Source organism: Gallinula chloropus (assembly GCF_964237585.1).
Source record: "Gallinula chloropus genome assembly, chromosome: 1".
Taxonomy (NCBI): domain Eukaryota; kingdom Metazoa; phylum Chordata; class Aves; order Gruiformes; family Rallidae; genus Gallinula; species Gallinula chloropus.
This window is the reverse complement of record NC_140085.1, coordinates 42,729,116-42,744,648: the sequence shown is the minus strand read 5'-3', so window position 1 is coordinate 42,744,648 and position 15,533 is coordinate 42,729,116. Positions and strand designations below refer to the sequence as shown.

At 42.8% G+C, this 15,533-nt stretch overlaps 1 protein-coding gene across 1 annotated transcript in view; it reads left to right on the top strand.

Moving 5' to 3' along the window:
* Positions 1-15,342: 15,342 nt before the first annotated feature.
* FAM3C (FAM3 metabolism regulating signaling molecule C) overlaps positions 15,343-15,533 on the top strand; it is a 28,806-nt gene continuing 28,615 nt past the window's right edge. Inside the window, exon 1 of the mRNA XM_084268613.1 lies at positions 15,343-15,447. The gene's annotated coding sequence lies outside the window, so the exon portion shown is untranslated. The remainder of the gene's footprint in view (positions 15,448-15,533) is intronic.

Sequence of the window (15,533 nt, the reverse complement as noted above, 5' to 3'; positions counted from 1 at the left end):
GAAGCCTAATTTTATAGTTTGCTTTATTGAGTTGGTACCTGATTTACAGGTTTACATTTTGTTCCTTGTTTTTTGCTGCATTAGAGAGCTCTCAAAGCACTGGGGTAAAAGGACAGCACCATGTCCTTACATGAAGCACAGTTCTACTTCTGAGGAAGTTTCCTACACACTTGTTGTTAAGTATGTAAGGCAGATAGCCACAAAGGTGTTTCTTCATACACCATACCTTTTTCATTCTGATCACAGGGAAGTTGTCCATCTTGGCCAGCCAGGTTGACGGGGTGGTCATGCTTTACTGTCACAGGCTCTAATGAAGTAGCATGAATAGCCATTATTTCTGAATAACTGTGACCAAGGTATGAGGCTGAGATAAGAATACTTCTTGTTTTTTTCCTTAGCTATGAAAACCTGGCCCTCTGATTTCAAACTGTCTTGCAGCCTTGGGGAAAAGATTGGTGGTGTCTGAAACCAGTGAAGCCATGGGCACATGCTGGACAGCGTCTCATTCTGCCAGTGAGACCAATGGAGTCTGAGAAAGATCATCATCTTGTTTCCAACCCTGCCTACTCTATCTCTGTAATCTTCTTTCATACTAACACAACTCATACATGTTCGGACGTGCATGGGGCCTGATGTACCCTGGATGCATCAGAGCTGTTGTACATGTGCTGAAAAATCAGTGTTCAAAATGCATCTTATTTCCAGTGCCTGTGCAAATCCGTTGCACAGTGGGTCCCATATGCTATAAACTTCTCATGCTGTGCCTATAGCACAAGTAAGTGCTTGGGAAGTGACTGCATATACTGCATTTGTGGACATGGAGACACTCATACACATAGAAACCCTTGACAAGTGACAAAAAAGCAGTAGTTCAGGAGGCAATTCACAAAATCAGTAGCCTACAGCCGACCGTGCATGCCTGGCAGAGCAGTGCTGCAGGATAGTTTTCCAGTGGGGTCGTGATGCCAGTTCAGTCATAATGCCAGACCCCCGTGTAATTGGGGTGTGATGGCCATTTACATTAGAAATAGATTGATTTAGGTTCTCGGATTATTTCAGAGACCTTGAAAACTATTTAGACAGTGTATTAGCTGAACTGTGGATAGCGAGTCTGAGGGACTGTGTCATACTGAAATCAGAAATGGTGAGCATGGATACAACTAATTTTACACTAGTATCTCTGACTTCTCTGGGTGGGGTGGGCCTCTCCACTCTGTGCCAAATTGACTTGAACCTAACTTGTATAAAATGCATTTTCAGCTGTGTTTTTCTGACTGTCTGGGTACTCGATGGAGCGAAGCAGAAGACTTGAGAAAGCTAAGACCTTCTCTTGCTCTTGCTCTTGCATCCAATATTTCTTTTTTGTCTCCTGGCGTTAGGTTTTAAGACTGAAAGTCCTACTTGAGAGCATGAATAGTTACTAATTTAGGTCCCAGGTACTACATTATACAGAGAAATGAGAACTGTCAAAGCAAGCCAAGACAAATAGTAGCAGAAGCCCAAAGATACGTGAATTTCAAATTGAGTCAAAACAATTCAGAGGGTTTGTACAAAGAAAAGTTTGGAATTTAATTAAAAAATAACCTCTCGAATGTGAAATACTCCAATACAGGAGGTGCTTACTTTGAAATCATTGACGGTAAACTCAGGGCCCTAATATTTTGGAAAGAAAATCAAGGGATAAGATCATCCTTAAGGCAGCAGACTTGAGTGTGGGTTAGCCTAAGAATGCTATAACAGACAGAAAGAGGGGGCTGAGCTCTGAGATAGGTTCAGACAGCAGCCTTTCATCTGCTGCCAAGTCACTCTGAGATTTCTGTCTATAGCATAGTAGTTGTTACCCTGTAACACAACTAGATGTTTGACTAAGTGGGAAATAAATCTTAATCACTATATAAAAGATAATTTGGTCTCTTGCTCACATTTGTAAAAATTTAATTTCATGTGCCTCACACAGTCATGTGTGTACAAGGTGTTGGCCCATACAGGCAACGGGAAGTTTGCCCTGACTTCAGAGAAGTCAGGATTTCCCCCATATTCATCACATGGCAGTAAATTTGTCATGATAGCAAAAAAAGAAGGGTATTTTAAAACTCTCTTATTATGTGCAAAGAGTATTAGGTAAGCAGCCAAAGGAGAATCCATCCGTCTTTGCCATCTTGTATTTATCCTTATACAAGACACACTCTTTTCCTTAGTTTACTTTCTAAAATATACATCATTGTCAATTTTAGTCAAATGAGTGGTAAATTAGCACTGTCTTAAAGTCTCATAAGTAGGCAGATTAAGACCATCTGCTTGAAACCCTGAAACCACTCTCATGGGTGTTCCTAAGAACCAGGATTTCATGCTCCCTCAGAGGCAGTATTTGAGCATGGGGTGTCTTCCAGCCATAGCAGTTGTCTGGAAGACAGACAGGCATTTTTATTACCTTCAGCAAATGTTTACATTCAACAAATGTGGAAAGGGCCATTATACTTTTCTTTTAGGAACCCAGAACTAGTATTTTCCTTAATAGATAAGTTGATCCAATAGTTCCTGTAACTCTGTATTTGACAGTGGCTAGCACTGTATGCTTGAGGAAAAAAGGTTAGGACAAATCATGAGTACAACATAACAGGTTGGTTTTGGGTTGTTTTTTTTTTTTTTTACCCTGATAACCTGTTCATTTGCAATAAAGAAACTTCCAGACCTCTTGGTTTCACCTAGAAAATCATGTTTCATGTTAATCAAATAGAAATTTAGAAAATATAATACTAATGGAATCATAGAAATGTTGGTTAGAGGGGATTTATGGAGGTTGACTGGTCTATTCTCCTACTCAAAGTAGGACTATAGCCAACATTAAATCAGGTCAGCTAGATTTTGTCTAATCAGGACTAGAAAACCTGCAAGGACAGACATTCCACAACCTCTCCAGGTCACCAGTCTCTTTTCTGCCCTAATCTCCTGGAGTTATAGTTATTCTGAATGTCCAGATGGAACCTCCCAATTGCCATTTTATGGCTCTCACTCCTTGTCAAGATGTCTGCCACTACTGAGAAGAGTTCAGATCTGTTGTCCTTTTAACTGCTGTCCTTCAAGCAGTTTTAGTCTGCTATCAGATCACCCCTGAGATTCCTCTTCTGCAGAGTGAACAAGTTCAAATCCCATAAACTCTGGTTTGCAGGATAAGATAACCCTCATCAGCTAGCTGATAAATTATGGTTTATCAGTCAAGTGTCTCAGGCCTTTCACTGCATTGTGGGTCCTATCCAGGACTCAACATCTTTCTTTAATTGGTGACCCTTAACCTGTACATACCATCCCAGGGACAGCCTTACTACTGCTGAATATGGGGATAAGAGCTCCCACCCACCTACCAACCAGTGTCCTCCTGATAGAGCCCAGTATGCAGCTTGCCATATTGACCATGAGAGCACTTACAGAGGCACAGAATAATGTAGATCTGCTCTAGATCACCTGGTCTACAAAGCCAGGCTGTCTTGAATGTTAGAATAAGATGCTCAAGACCTTTTTGAACCAGGTGTTGACTATTTCCAAGGATGGAGATTCCACAGTCTTCATCAGCAATCCCTCACTGTGCATAATCTCTCTTACTGTGCACTTCACATTTGTCTGGTTAAAATCTTCCTTGCTGCAGGTTTTGAATGTGGACTCTTGTCCACTCACTCAAACTCCCTTGGGTTTTGTACATCACATGCTCCTATCCCCTCACTGTATTAGTGGCTCATATTCAACTTGACATCCACTGTGACACTCACCACCAGCCCTTTTCATAAGCCCTGCTACTCAGTCAGTTAATTCTCAGTGCATGGGATTATCCTGCCCCAGGTGCAGAAGTTTGCACCTCCTTACTTGCAAATTTATGAGGATTCTGTTGGCCCGATCATCAAGTTTTCAAAGATCTTTCTGGACCAAAGCTATACTGTATTGTGTGCCACACACTACCCCAATTTATCTGATTGTTAGTAGCTTTCTTTAGCAACTCTAATTGTATATTTTTCTATATTTGACATTGTGCATGGTCTATTGGAGCTTGTCCCAAACACATTTTTGTGTGGGAATACCAAACAACCATGAATAATGTGAACAGCAACTAGCCTTTTTGGAAATATCTGCTGTGGCTTTTAAGTCACTGCCATCTCCATGGCTGTTTGTTACTTTCCTTTTCCATAGATCCCCAAAGTCAACAGCAGGGTCAGTGCATAGGTTCATGTTGCCATGTTAGGATAAGTACGAGACAGACTGTGCCATCACACGAAGTGGATACAGGAACAGTCACATACTCCTCCTGTAAGCTGAGCTGAAGGGCAAGGAAGTGCTTTGACCGTAAGATAGCATGAGAAAAGTGAAACGAACAGGCAGCAAAGGAATTGTTTCTGTTGGCTGAAGATATAATTGCATTATTATCTAAGACACAAAAAATGATATTTTTATGTTAATGAAGACTCTGAGGAATAATAAACGTGATGATACTAATATATTTTGTGGTTCTGAGCAAATGAGTAACATTTCCATGTCAGTTTTGTGCCTGTAAAATTGAATATTACTTATTAGTACTTCAAGAAGAACTAATCTCTTGTCAAGTACTATGAAGAAAAACATTAGTACTAATAGTGGCATGTAAGCACATCACCATGAGCACCTACTGCCTTGTCTCATATTCATGTGTTCATCTATACACCTATGTGTAATCAGCCTGCCAGAGCCCCTTTAATATCTGTGTAATTTTATGCAACAGCTTGTTAATATAGATAGGCTCTGATCAGGAATGCAGATTCATTAGAACAGTATGAAGAAATACAGGTTTTCCCCTAATAGAAGATTTTAATATTTCAAAATTTGGAACGAAAGCAAGGAGAGTTGAGTCTTTTCATGGCATGATGCCTCAGCTCAGGGGCAGCCTGTCAGTCTCACCCTCTGCATGTCTGGGCAGTTAGGAATGCCAAGAAGCCACAACCTGAAGGGTCCTTCCTTCCCAGCTCTCGGCACTTCATCAGCTCCAAAGTGAAAGAGTCTGTGAGCCCAGGATCCCCTAGAACCAGCCAGAAGGGCTGTTGAGAAGACAGACAGGCAAACTGGCAGGCTCAGTTGCTTTGGAAGCATGCCTGGATTCCATTGGAAATTGGTCAAAAAATGGAAATTCTCTTGTGGAACATTTTGATTTCAGCGAATAGCATATCCTGATGAGAAAATGTTTCATCAGAAATTTCTAGGCAGATTGTTCCCTGCTGGAAGTAGATTTTTTTTTGGGGGGTTGGTGGTGGTTTGGTTTTTTTTTTTCACACTCTCACAGGGTTTGGTAGGAGCAGTTTAATGAGCAAAGGACTCTGAATGTGCAGTGGCATTTGGGTTGTAGGTTTTACTCCAGGAACCCCTCCTTCTGGCAGAAATCTAAGTTCCAGCTTCGTCATTCAGGCCTCAGAGAAATTGCGTCAAGTGAAGCACGCTGCTACCAAAAGGTAATCAGCTGCTCTCTACTGCTACTTTTTTTATATGCCCATAAGTGCTCTTAAATTCAGAACAGCCCTTGCACAATTAATTGAACTAGAGGCCTGTCTCTGATTAAAGATACACGTTAATACCAGATTAGTCTTAAATCTTAAATACAGGAAAGGAAGATTTCCTATGGAAATCCTGGTATATGTTTCTGTAAGCTGTTTGTGTTCATTTAGACAGCTTGTAATACTGCTACATGGAAGAAAAATAATCTAATCCCTCAAAAACTGCTTCAAAAAGTGTAAGATTTTTCTGGTTATTTCAATTAAGAGATGGTTATATGTAAATAGCAATAATTCTGTGATGTTAAATCTGGTTTGTGATTAAGTGGGCAAATATCTCCTAATTACTGTGAAATCAAGAGTCTATGAATGCAGAAAAAATGTTATTTCAAATGCCATGAGAAACCAAACATCTTTCCTCTGGCAAACATCAGAGACCCTATCACGCTAAAGAAGAACAAAATTACTTGGGTGACAACCTAACTAAGGTAATAGGCCATGTAGATAGGAAAAAAGCACTACCTTGATGGTAGTGGGGTTGTGGACTCTGCTTTTCATGAGATTTTCAGAGGCAACCTTGGCATACTGGATTTGGGAAAACTGCTAGGATATGGGTGCAACAGAGATGGGAAAAAAACTTCACTCTGGTATATAATGCCAAAATCCCTTTGTGCTGCACTCTCCCCAATGGTCTGTCCTGGTTCTAGTACAGAACACTACTTCCATTAACACTCCAAATGATGGAGTATCTAATTATTAATGGAGGATCTAATTGTTAAATAAACAGATGAAACCAATCGGCAAAAGCCTGTGAGCAAAATCGGCAAAAGCCTGTGAGCAAAAGCCTGAGAACAGGACTAACTTCAAGAAGATCTTGCCCCAGTGCAGAAATGGTGTAAAAATGTCAGGCTACGGTTTAGTTAAAAAAATCAACTGTATAAATATAGGACTGGAAACTCTCAGCAGCTGTACAGCAGAGGATGTAGGGGTCATACGCAGCCACAGCTGTCAACAGGACTGCTGTAGCAAAAATAGAAGAAAACACAATGCAAGAGTACTGTGTGTCATAGCTGATTTTATGTTGGTGATACCTAAATAGGAGAGCTGTGTCGAGGTTTGGGCACCATGTTTCAAAAAGATCGTCATCCAGAGGAGGAGACTGACATCTGGAAAACACGATCTGCGAACACTGATTAGAGGAATGAGGGAAAACAGGACGAAAAAAAAGGTCTTCAGATGCATAAAATGGTAATAGCAAAGCCAAAGGAAATACATGGTTCTCTGTCATGACTGTAGATGAAACAAAGAAATGAGCTTGGACTACAGCAAGGAAGATTTAGGTTAGACATTAGGATCATAAGCATAGGTAAATAATGGTATGGAAACTAGATGCCCCGTTACCAGATAGAGACAACACAAATATGAAGCAACATCTGTAAGGAAAAGTCCATCTATTAGTGATTCTGATGGGAAGTAGAAAGATGGGTTAGGTGACCACTAAGGGTCCCTTTCAACTTCCTCCTAATATTCTGTGAGAACTATGGTTACTTTATCTGATCAGCCAGTAACAGTTCTGGTGTATTCTGAAAGGAAAGGATTTAGGGATCATTTAGACCAGCATACTGGGAGAAACACCTTCAGGGAATTTTAAGGGAAATACAGTAATTTAAGAAGGAAAGTACATTGAAAGGATACTTCATAACACAAATCTGTTAAAGTAACACTTCTCTCTAGTGTAAGTCAAATGACTTCAGCTTCAATATGTCCTGTCTAGAAACTAACTGTGCAACACATAACAGACTCTCACTCCTCCAGTATTTTCCTTTCCTTCCACTTCATGCTGTTTCCATTTGCAGGGTAAAAGATTGATTGCAAGTAATCGCAGTTTAGAATTTGAATCTCGCCTAGATTATTTTCTTTTTAAAAAGTACTAAATAGATTCTCCTTTTGACAAGCTATACTGTTAGAATAAAATAAAATGTATAATACTCCCCCAAAAAAAACACCAAGAAAAAACCCACATTCAGGCAAGTAGATCAAGTACGTAACAGAACTGCTGCTACAAGGGCTGTTAGTACTTGATGTAAGAAGTGAAAGCTATTTTCGCATGTACACAGGCAGGCACACGTACAACCTCTCATCCTTCAGAATTAGTGACATTTTCTACAGAAATATAGGCTCTAGGGACAGCGAGGGCATGTCCTATTGGATGGATCTGATGAAGGAAGGTGTCTGTGCCTGTTTGAGAAATCTGGCTTTGCTTGGGAAGGTGAGCGCCTCTCTTTTTAAAAGGAAGATTTTGCTGTGTGAACAATCCACAAGCTGGTATTTAAGTTAAGACTTGAACACAAGCTGAACAACTGGCTGAACAGACCCAGCAAAAGCAGAGCAGGAAACACACCAAAGCCCGCCTTGGCTAGAGTTACTGACAAGCTGCATCTTTCTGTACCGCTTGAACTCTTTCTTTCCGATGCTGTTTGTACACAGCGCATTACTGTGAAACACAGCAAGCACTCTCCTAGTGCTTGAACTAAAGTTTAAGTTACCTTTAGTTGTATCATTTGAGAATACAGCTTTTAAAAATCCCCAAACGCCATGTTGTTCCTTTGTCAGAAAATCTGTGTTATTAAGTTTGTACAGTACTGAACCCAGAAGCACAAGAAACAGTTACAAGTTCTCGTGCGCAGAGTGAGTGTCCTGCTGCAAGCAGGAGGTGTCAGTTCTCACAGGGTATCTTGTTTAATGACACTCCTGTTAAAATCAGCTGCTTCTCATATCATGCTAATTTGACTATTGAAGTAAGCCTCCTTCAAAGGCATCTGAGTTTCAGTTGGCCATGTCAACCCTGTGGTAAGAGGAAGTAATTAGTGAGATATTTTTTTCCAGTTCCTAAAATGCCAAGATCAGAAAACCACTGTGCTTGTGACCAGACAAACAGAAACTTCCCCACTGCATTTATTTTATGGCTCAGTGACACTGAACCTGTCCTGGCAGGACTGTGAAGAGGTATTGAGTCAGGAGTTGGTTAGCTCCAGGCAAGGCCATAGTCTGCTTACGTATCACTGTGACTGTTACTGTGCTGCTTTGAGACTTTCAGCAATAGTGGTGACATCCACAGAGGCGTAATGCCAGCGTGAAGATGGTGAGTGAACAGGTCCCAAGGGCATATAGATTAACGGAGGAGCTGACACCTTTCAAGTAATTTAAGAAGTTCTCACCGTTCTGGTTCTTTTCCTCTACAACTGCAAAGTAATGCCAACTAACCTCAGTGTCCAAACTGACACAGTTTCAGTATTTTAGTCTCAGACTACTGTATCTCCTGGGCTTTGAAGAGCTCATTTTTGAAGTGTGGTCTCAAGGCTGGTGAGCCGTAAGCTCTGCTGCATCACCAGGTTGGAGTTTCCGCAGCTGCTGTGGACCCTTTCATTAGAGCTGAGCTGCTTTGTAATAGCTAGGCAACAGTGTAGCCTGGTCTGTTCTCTACATAAACCTGTTTGGCCTAAAACCAGCCACAGTTGGATCTGTTTCACACAAAATTTGTTTGCTGTCCAAGTTCTCTTTTTCGCTTTCAGTCAGATGCCTCCTTACCAGTTCTATAACACGCTGTGGTTAGAGCTAGAATCCCTTCTTCAGGGTTGGACTTATTTATCTATGACCAAGGATGCAAATTTTTTTTTCTTTTTTTTTTTTTTTTTTACTGTGGTCTAGCCCAGCACAAACAGTAGAGATGGGATGATCAACAATGTCTCTGCACTTTTTATCTTACTCATCATTTGAGGCTTAGAAAGGTGGGGTCTGGTCATTTCATGCTGGTGACAACTGCGTGAGCTGGCAGAATCCTTAATTACATAGGCTGCTTTTTATTTCTGGGTACATTGGATTTAATGGTTTTCATTATAGTAACACCTAAGGGCCCAACTGACCACAGGCTCTACCCTCCAAATATTTCCTGAGCTGCCCTGTCTCTTTGTCCCATCACCCTGAGAGTTCCTCACAAGATGGGATTCTTTCCACTAGAAAAACAGAGACATGACGACTGACGATGGTTCACATGTTGGCAAGCGAGGAAGAATTTTTATCTTCATTAAGCACTAAGGTGTGGGTGGACATGGAGAGACTGTCCATCAATTCGGCATTTGAGTTGCGCTGTGAAAAACTGAGCACATTGCTCATTCACCTACACAGGTGGGAGGAAAGAAATGATAATGAAGTCTGGAAGCTTGTGGCTTCTAACAACAGGAAGAAGGCTCCTGGTCCTTCTGGAACAGGCAGATCTGTACCTACAAAGTGGACTGAGTGCCCTAGTAGCAGCTGAGGTCAGCAAAGCAGTTGTACCAGCTAAGCCTGACCCTGCAGCATCACCAGGAGTGATTGGCAAGTGATAGTAGGGGCAGAGTTCCTACAGTAGGAAAAGAGGTCCCCATTGGCTGATTTCACTGCTGGTAAAGGGCGTTTCTTTCTTGCTGGACCTTGTATCTCAGATATTGAGGAAAGACTGTTGAGACTTGTAAGCCTTAAAGCCATTGTCCTCTGCTGCTCTTCCACATGGGCATTGATGATATTGCCAGAGGAAGCCACAGACATATTAGGCATAACTATATGGCTCTAGTGGTGAGAGTCAAGGGGCCAGGTGGTTTTCTGCTTCATCCCTGCTGGAGAAAAGAAAGGCTTGAGGAGGAGTGGACAGACACTGCAGATCACCAGCTGGCATCATGTAGCTGGTATCAATGACAAAGATGTGGGTTTTATGATTATAGGACCCTATCTGATGGCCAACAAGTGCTGGGAAGAAACAGGATCCACCTGATAAAATGTGGCAAAAGCAAGTCTGCCAAATGACTGGCCAATGCGATAAGGTGAGCTTTAAACTAGGAATGACAAGGGAAGGAGATGACAACCTACAATCAAGTAAGGAAGTGGTGCAGGGTGATGTGTAATCAGCAGAACAAGGTGAAAGAGGTCAACTTAAACAAATGCACATCAATAAGGAAGTGCCAACAGTATGGTTTTATGGGGAAAGCACTCGCACTTTTTACAGGAAACCAGCAGTACTGGGTGCCCATCTGAACTGCCTCTACATTAACGCATGAGGCATGGAGGATGGGAGGAAACAGCTCTGAGTGCAGCTGCAAAGCTACAATATCTTATTAGTATCACAGTGATGTCATTGCATAGCTTATGCAACAGGGGTGATGCAATGGATGGAGACAGGTGATTTAGCAAGGACAGGCTGGGACAGAGGGAAGGAATAGCCCTTTTTATGTAAGAACAGCAAGGATGCATGGAGCCCTGCCTTGGGAAAGGTATGAGCTGCTTGAGAGCATCATGAAGCATTGAAAAACATTGAGGTAAGCTTTATATGTTTCCTATGGGGAAGAGCTGCAGCTGGAGGAGCTTCATCGTACGGAAAAGAGCTCTCATGCTACCACAAGATGTTCAGAGTGGTGCTCATGACCTTTTAGAGTGCAACTCATGAACAATGCCATCTGTGGTGTGTATGTCTCCAGACATCTACAGTTTCCAGCTGGTGAATGATCTGAATGGGTACATCTCAGTTGGAAGTGTTCCTCAGATGCTCTTCATCTAAAATCAGACTCCTGTTTTTTAGGATTTCTAAAGCTCTTTGGGAGACTCCTTAGAGTCTATGAAGTCATATGTGGGATCCACAAGATTGGCACACCCACAGATTGGAGGTTTTGTTAAAGATAGCCATTTTTGCTCTTTATCACTGCATGCAGATTTTGTGTGGATCCCCAGATACACATTGCTTATAAGATCTCAAGCCAGCAATATTTCACTGTGTCTGCACTGGTACCTATGTACCAGATGTTAAGACCCATATTTATGAATCACATATGGTAAAAGAAAACTACCACCTTCCACTTCTTCTGTCTAAATGACAGAATATCCTGTCCTCATCCCCAACAAATTGCCAGATTTCACAAAAAAACCCCACAACAAACCCAGCCATTATATTTCATAAGGAATTAATAGGACATCACAGACAAGGAACAGTCCTTGTAACATTTAAGGTACTTTAACAAACAAGAAAAGAAACCTTCCTCTAACCTATCCTGCATCCATAATTCACAGAAGGCTTTGGTCTCTGCTATTGTCAGCCTATAAGAGTTAAACAATACTAGAGGAACTCACGGGTAGGAAAATGAAATAAAAAGCACTGTGGTTGAAATGTAACATTATTGTAGCAATTGCAATCATACTGACTCTAGTGGAATTTTCCACACTTACGTAAAGATTTCCTCCCATAATTAGATGCATTTAACTTGAAATAAAAATAGACCTAAATAAAACTGGAAAAAAAAGACCATCTGAAAGACTGGGAATGCTTGGACCTCGAGTTTATTTTGATCTGACAGAAAAAAGAGATATCTGTCAGATACAGATCAGGATCAGTGCATCAGCAACTTTGGAGGTGCTCAAATCCATCTTCTGGAGTTGGATTTTTTTATTACTTCCATATTTGTCCTTTTTATCCATTGTTACTCAGATTTCTCATATCAGAGGCATAATATTTTAGCTGCTTGAGAATTAATGTTAGATAGCAACAGGGGGAGAAGTCACAAAAATGGGAAGATATCTATTTTAAATACCTACCACGTCACAGGGCAAATACTAAATAATTCATTCTCTTTCAGACACATATCCATACTATTTATATAAAAACTGACATCACCAGCCAGAAAGCTAAGAAGATTTTTTTCATACATGTTCTCACATGTTTGGAAGAGGCAGGAGAGGAGAGAGAGGAGTGGGTTTCATTTTGTACTTAGACATTTCAGTTTCTATTTCTAGGTAAGCTACTCACAACTCAGCGAAAATCACATTTTCCAACTGCTTCAAGGCAAATTGCCTGCAGCATTCTTTTACTTGCTTCTATTCTCTTTTCTTCATTTCCTCTCCCCCCCCCCCCCCCCATGTAACATTTAAAAGAAGGCCTAGAGTTTGCATCTTAAAGCATCACTGCAATGCCTACCCAAGGAAATGCGAAGACGTCTTCTGTGATTGTGCCACTGCATTGAGAAAAGTAACTTCTAAGCCACTGGTTTTCCAAGCTTTGGAGAGCTGGGTGTCTGGCCAGCAGTCTGGGGCCAGCTCATTTAAAACTCCACAGCGAGATCTGCTAAGGCAGAGACATTAGTTTGTACCATACATGATGAGAAAAAAAGGGTTTTTTTAAAATCCACCAGGAAATGCTTTGATACCAGAACTGAAAATCAAGACTGGTTACTGATTAGCAGAACATCTACTGCCGGAGGCGAAGAGGCAATAATCAAGCATAAAGCACCTGAAAGGTTTTGCTTCTGTACTTTCCTTTGTTTTTATTTTCCCTAATTAGATCTAGGATGCTAAATAAGGCGTGCATCATGTTTAGCTTTCCTGCAACTGCATGAAGAGAATGCTTTTATTTTCTTAGGAAAAAAATAAGCGTATCACAGTGCTATAATTTTACTTACTAAAAAATTAGTAGTTATGAGGGATAAAAGAAAGCATATTTAGGTCAAATGTTAAAGACACTAGCAAAGAAACTTGTCAAAGATGAGAGTAAGGCCAACAAGGTTCTCCTTGTTAAAGCATAATGTATCTGAGTTCTTAAGACACCTCAGTTTCTGAAGTTTGCAAAATAAATAGTTACAGTATGTGTCTTTCCTTAGAGTTTAATGAGAAAAACAAGCTAATTTTTGCTCTATTGTTTGAAATAATGATACACATTTTGGATTTAAAACCTGTAAATTTAGAACACTTTACATCATGATGAAACATTTAGCATGTAAGTGGCTATGAAGCACATTCTGTTTCATACTGACTTTCTCAATTTATAGAAGAAAAAATAGTTCATCACAGACAGTAGCAAAAAGGAAAAGAAACTCTTGTAGGTGTAGATCTTGTTTGTACTTCTTATGGAAGGCCTCCACTAAATGGCCACAGCTATTTCATTAAGAGGTGAATTACAAAAAAAGAAAATTAGAAAAAAAAAAAAGAATTCTAAGGAAAACTGGGGAGGGAACAAAAATAGGAACTCGGAGCTTTCTTGAGACACTGGGGGTGTCAGGCATACACCCCCTTCTTTGGGCTTCTGCCAGATGCCACATTGCCAGGGAATCGCGACTCTCTACCCTGCGTGCGTTGTGGCAGCCTTTCAGCCATGTAAATAATCAAGAGGATTTAATCGTGGCCGTTCTCAAGCCCTGGCTCTGATATGTGTATTGGTTATTGTGCAGATAGTATTATTTCTCATTCTAATAATACGATACTTATGTAATCTTAAAATGTTTGGTTTGATTGCAGACGTTTGCTTACCAAAGGGGCCAGCCTCCTTCAGTATACTGACCTTACTGCCCTCTTATGTAGACAGCGTCACCTCATACGCAATCAGGAATGTGGTAAGATGTCATCTGTTAAGCACTGAAATAACCACCAAACCAAGATCTACCTAGTTAATTGTTTAGAAGTAAAAGGTATGATGTCTGTCTCTCCTTGAGCGGTGCTCCCACTGGGTATTTCTGCGCTCCTTTTTGTGATTACGGCGTGCCCGAAGTTTCAATGTATTGTGAGAACTCCCTGCATAAATTACTTGACTGATGTTCAAGTAACCACCCCGAAACAAGGAGCAGTTGGGATAGCAGCACATTATTGTAAACACATTAAAAGAAAGAGCTGTTAACCAGATGCGGTTAACGTAAGACATGGAAACTTCCTTTTGTCTGCTTGACTTTGATGGTGTATGATATGCCCTACGTTTTTGCTGTGGCTTTGTTCTCTAAGAGAACTTCAGCGTGTAAAAGGGCTCTCTCTGTGGTTTGGCAGTTCTGGAGCTGACTGAACCCGGCTGGCTGCTGCCCCAGCCTGCTCTGTACCCTCCCCAGCAATAGCCGGGCTGAGGGAGTCGCGCCAACCGAAATCTTCTTCCCTGCAATAGAATGGTCAGAGGCCCGCCAGCCCAGCTCCCTGCCTACACCAGCTCACCGTGGGGGCAGAGGAATACTGGTGCCACCCCCCCCAAACAAAGCACACACCGAAAGACCCTAACAGCCCAGCAGCCACAGAGCACAACCAAGGATAAAGAAGAAAAATGGAGTTTCTCGGGCAGTAACACAGTTTAGCTCTGTTTTTTTTAAACCTTTTCTATTCAGTACTACAAGACAATTTCTGGTGTGTGTCTTGCTTGTTTGATGGGGCGTTTGGGGGTTTTATTTTGGAGTTTTTTTGCGGGGGGGGGGTGGGGGGTGGGGGGGTGGAGAGAGGAGGGGAGGTGTTTAAAACACAAAAGGAAAGAAGCCGGGCTGACTTTAGGCACACCTAGCATCCCCCGGCCGCTCGCTTGTGGATGCGTGGCTGTGGGCGCACAGCCGGGAGGGGTTCTCTGAACACGAGCCTTCGGCAAACCACCCAAGAAGCCGTAGTCCAGAACAGCCCTCCCCATAAGAAGACGCCTCTGCGCCGTGCCAGCTAGGATGGGCGCGAACCCAACCCCCTCGGGGTGCTCGGGAGGCACTTGGCAGGCAGAGGGGCAGGTCCGCGCTGCCCCCCGGGGCGGCAGCCGCTCGGAGCGCCGCAGGAGCCCGCCCCACTACCCTGAGGGGCGCGTAGAACGACCCCGGAGGCAGTGGGAAGCGGTCCGACCCTCGAGTGGGATCAGACGCGCCGCCACTCCAGCACGCCCGACCCCCATCTAACCGGGCCGACCCCTCCGCTTGCGGCGGGAGGGGGCGGGTGCCGCGGGCCGGTTTTGGGAGGGGCTGTGGGGCGGTGCCGTCGCGGCCACGGTCCGCCACCGGTAGGGGGCGGGCGCGTCGCCTCTGCGCTTTCCTCTGGCTCTGCAGCGGTGGCGGCGGCTACGTTCGGCTTCCTGCTCCGTCGCCGGCGGGCGGGCCGGGGCAGCCTGCGCGGCGCGGCTGCTGAGCGACGCGCCCGTGCGACCCAGGTAGGTACTCGTGTTCTCCGTGGGGTTGCGGGCGGCTCTGCTCCCCTCCCTGAGGTGGGGATCCCGCTGCTGGCTCTGCCGCCCCT